The sequence below is a fragment of the Engystomops pustulosus genome, chromosome 2, assembly GCF_040894005.1.
Source record: "Engystomops pustulosus chromosome 2, aEngPut4.maternal, whole genome shotgun sequence".
In the NCBI taxonomy this organism is placed as follows: domain Eukaryota; kingdom Metazoa; phylum Chordata; class Amphibia; order Anura; family Leptodactylidae; genus Engystomops; species Engystomops pustulosus.
The window spans coordinates 250,513,228-250,519,386 of record NC_092412.1 but is presented as its reverse complement, the minus strand read 5'-3'; positions in this window follow the sequence as shown (position 1 = coordinate 250,519,386).

The following is a 6,159-nucleotide window of genomic DNA, read 5'->3' as shown; positions in this document are numbered from 1 at the left end:
ACCACTAGGGGGAGATCACTACATACACATTATACACCACCACTAGGGAGAGATCACTACATACACATTATACAGCCACCACTAGGGAGAGATCACTACATACACATTATACACCACCACTAGGAGGAGCTCACTACATACAGATTATACACCACCACTAGGGGGAGCTCACTACATACAGATTATACACCACCACTAGGGGGAGATCACTACATACACATTATACACCACCACTAGGAGGAGATCACTACATACAGATTATACACCACCACTAGGAGGAGATCACTACATACACATTATATACCACCACTAGGGGGAGATCACTACATACAGATTATACACCACCACTAGGAGGCGATCACTACATACAGATTATACACCACCACTAGGGGGAGATCACTACATACACATTATACACCACCACTAGGAGGAGATCACTACATACACATTATACACCACCACTAGGGGGAGATCACTACATACACATTATACACCACCACTAGGGGGAGATCACTACATACAGATTATACACCACCACTAGGGGGAGATCACTACATACACATTATACACCACCACTAGGGGGAGATCACTACATACAGATTATACACCACCACTAGGAGGAGATCACTACATACAGATTATACACCACCACTAGGGGGAGATCACTACATACAGATTATACACCACCACTAGGGGGAGATCACTACATACACATTATACACCACCACTAGGGGGAGATCACTACATACAGATTATACACCACCACTAGGGGGAGATCACTACATACACATTATACACCACCACTAGGAGGAGATCACTACATACACATTATACACCACCACTAGGAGGAGATCACTACATACAGATTATACACCACCACTAGGAGGAGATCACTACATACAGATTATACAGTCACCACTAGGGGGAGATCACTACATACAGATTATACACCACCACTAGGAGGAGATCACTACATACACATTATACACCACCACTAGGAGGAGATCACTACATACACAATATACACCACCACTAGGAGGAGATCACTACATACACATTATACACCACCACTAGGAGGAGATCACTACATACACATTATACACCACCACTAGGGGGAGATCACTACATACATATTATACACCACCACTAGGAGGAGATCACTACATACACATTATACACCACCACTAGGGGGAGATCACTACATACATATTATACACCACCACTAGGGGGAGATCACTACATACACATTATACACCACCACTAGGAGGAGATCACTACATACAGATTATACACCACCACTAGGGGGAGATCACTACATACAGATTATACACCACCACTAGGAGGAGATCACTACATACACATTATACACCACCACTAGGGGGAGATCACTGCATACACATTATACACCACCACTAGGGGGAGATCACTACATACACATTATACACCAGCACTAAGGGGAGATCACTACATACACATTATACACCACCACTAGGGGGAGATCACTGCATACACATTATACACCACCACTAGAGGGAGAGCACTACATACAGATTATACACCACCACTAGGGGGAGATCACTACATACACATTATACACCACCACTAGGGGGAGATCACTACATACACATTATACACCACCACTAGGGGGAGATCACTACATACACATTATACACCACCACTAGGGGGAGATCACTACATACACATTATACACCACCACTAGGGGGAGATCACTACATACAGATTATACACCACCACTAGGAGGAGATCACTACATACACATTATACACCAGCACTAAGGGGAGATCACTACATACACATTATACACCACCACTAGGGGGAGATCACTACATACACATTATACACCACCACTAGGGGGAGATCACTACATACACATTATACACCACCACTAGGGGGAGATCACTACATACACATTATACACCACCACTAGGGGGAGATCACTACATACACATTATACACCACCACTAGGGGGAGATCACTACATACACATTATACACCACCACTAGGAGGAGATCACTACATACACATTATACACCACCACTAGGAGGAGATCACTACATACACATTATACACCACCACTAGGAGGAGATCACTACATACACATTATACACCACCACTAGGGGGAGATCACTACATACACATTATACACCACCACTAGGAGGAGATCACTACATACACATTATACACCACCACTAGGAGGAGATCACTACATACACATTATACACCACCACTAGGAGGAGATCACTACATACACATTATACACCACCACTAGGGGGAGACCACTACATACACATTATACACCACCACTAGGGGGAGATCACTACATACAGATTATACACCACCACTAGGAGGAGATCACTACATACACATTATACACCAGCACTAAGGGGAGATCACTACATACACATTATACACCACCACTAGGGGGATATCACTACATACACATTATACACCACCACTAGGGGGAGATCACTACATACAGATTATACACCACCACTAGGGGGAGATCACTACATACAGATTATACACCACCACTAGGGGGAGATCACTACATACAGATTATACACCACCACTAGTGGGAGCTCACTACATACAGATTATACACCACCACTAGGGGGAGATCACTACATACAGATTATACACCACCACTAGGGGGAAATCACTACATACAGATTATACACCACCACTAGGAGGAGATCACTACATACACATTATACACCACCACTAGGAGGAGATCACTACATACACATTATACACCACCACTAGGAGGAGATCACTACATACACATTATACACCACCACTAGGGGGAGATCACTACATACACATTATACACCACCACTAGGGGGAGATCACTACATACACATTATACACCACCACTAGGGGGAGACCACTACATACACATTATACACCACCACTAGGGGGAGATCACTACATACACATTATACACCACCACTAGGGGGAGATCACTACATACACATTATACACCACCACTAGGGGGAGATCACTACATACACATTATACACCACTACTAGTGGGAGCTCACTACATACAGATTATACACCACCACTAGGGGGAGATCACTACATACAGATTATACACCACCACTAGTGGGAGCTCACTACATACAGATTATACACCACCACTAGTGGGAGCTCACTACATACAGATTATACACCACCACTAGGGGGAAATCACTACATACAGATTATACACCACCACTAGGGGGAGCTCACTACATACAGATTATACACCACCACTAGGAGGAGATCACTACATACACATTATACACCACCACTAGGAGGAGATCACTACATACACATTATACACCACCACTAGGGGGAGACCACTACATACACATTATACACCACCACTAGGGGGAGACCACTACATACACATTATACACCACCACTAGGGGGAGATCACTACATACACATTATACACCACCACTAGGGGGAGATCACTACATACAGATTATACACCACCACTAGGAGGAGATCACTACATACACATTATACACCACCACTAGGGGGAGATCACTACATACAGATCATACACCACCACTCGGGGGAGATCACTACATACACATTATACACCACCACTAGGAGGAGATCACTACATACACATTATACACCACCACTAGGGGGAGATCACTACATACAGATTATACACCACCACTAGGGGGAGATCACTACATACAGATTATACACCACCACTAGGGGGAAATCACTACATACAGATTATACACCACCACTAGGGGGAAATCACTACATACAGATTATACACCACCACTAGGAGGAGATCACTACATACACATTATACACCACCACTAGGAGGAGATCACTACATACACATTATACACCACCACTAGGAGGAGATCACTACATACACATTATACACCACCACTAGGGGGAGATCACTACATACACATTATACACCACCACTAGGGGGAGATCACTACATACACATTATACACCACCACTAGGGGGAGACCACTACATACACATTATACACCACCACTAGGGGGAGATCACTACATACACATTATACACCACCACTAGGGGGAGATCACTACATACACATTATACACCACCACTAGGGGGAGATCACTACATACACATTATACACCACTACTAGTGGGAGCTCACTACATACAGATTATACACCACCACTAGGGGGAGATCACTACATACAGATTATACACCACCACTAGTGGGAGCTCACTACATACAGATTATACACCACCACCAGTGGGAGCTCACTACATACAGATTATACACCACCACTAGGGGGAAATCACTACATACAGATTATACACCACCACTAGGGGGAGCTCACTACATACAGATTATACACCACCACTAGGAGGAGATCACTACATACACATTATACACCACCACTAGGAGGAGATCACTACATACAGATTATACATCACCACTAGGGGGAGGTCACTACATACAGATTATACACCACCACTAGGGGGAGATCACTACATACACATTATACACCACCACTAGGGGGAGATCACTACATACACATTATACACCACCACTAGGGGGAGACCACTACATACACATTATACACCACCACTAGGGGGAGATCACTACATACACATTATACACCACCACTAGGGGGAGATCACTACATACAGATTATACACCACCACTAGGAGGAGATCACTACATACACATTATACACCACCACTAGGGGGAGATCACTACATACAGATCATACACCACCACTCGGGGGAGATCACTACATACACATTATACACCACCACTAGGAGGAGATCACTACATACATATTATACACCACTAGAGATGAGCGAGCACTAAAATGCTCGGGTACTCGTTATTCGAGACAAACTTTTCCCGATGCTCGAGTGCTCGTCTCGAATAACGAGCCCCATTGAAGTCAATGGCCATGACAGAGTGACAGAATGAAGCTAGATAGCATCTAAAACATGCAATAATTGGGGACAGCATGCAGAGGCAGCGGCAGCAGCGGCAGGCTAGAGAGTGGCATGGCGACATACTCTAAATGGACTCAGGCTTCAAACCAATGGGTGGCAGAGAGGAACCAAAGGAGGTGAGCAAGAAGCGCTCAAATAATATCGCTACATGATAAAAGTTTGCCAGTATATTTTGTGGATTACACAGCAGGGTGGCGACAAAGTTAACATGGAAGCCATGAAAACAACCCAAAATTCTGCCTGACACAGCTCGTTTGATAAGGGGACCATGTATGGAGGCAGTGAACTAGTAGTAGATTAAAGGTGCTGCAGTTAAAACTATGTTAGTTGGATCTTGGGATGGAGCTGGCGCTCCGCTGCCAGGCGAGCTTTCGCCAATCCAAGCCCCTGTCTCTAGGCTACTCCCCAAACAGCACTTCTAAGAACCTTTTGTATAAGATCAAGTGTAGTAGCGTTCTTATAAGTTTAGGATATGGCGGGTGAGGGGAATGTAAACAGATGCGCAAGAAGCGCTGAAATAATATCGGTAAATGATAAAAGTTTGCAAGTATATTTTGTGGATTACACAGCAGGGTGGCGACAAAGTTAACAAGTTTGATGTGGAATGCCCTGTAATAGCTCTTGGGCGGTGTGCCTTTTATCGCCTAGGCTCAGCAGTTTGAGCACCGCCTGCTGTCGCTTAGCGACGGCACTGCTGCTGTGCCTAGAGCTACCGACTGATGGCGCCATGGCCACGGATGGTAATTCGGAGGAGGAGGAGGTGGAGGAGGGGTGGGAGGAGGAGGAGGTATACTAGACCTTTGAGACCTGGACCGAGGTAGGCCCCGCAATTCTCTGCGTCGGCAGTATATGACCAGCCCCAGGGTCAGACTCGGTCCCAGCCTGCACCAAGTTAAGTGTAGTAGCGTTCTTATAAGTTTAGGATATGCCGGGTGAGGGGAATGTAAACAGATGCGCAAGAAGCGCTGAAATAATATTGGTAAATGATAAAAGTTTGCCAGTATATTTTGTGGATAACACAGCAGGGTGGCGACAAAGTTAACAACTTTGATGTGGAATCCATGAAAACAACCCAAATTTCTGCCTGACACACCTCGTTTGATAAGGGGACGATGTATGGAGGCAGCTATATGGACGACTTTTGGAGGTAGCAATGGAGACAACGTGTGGAG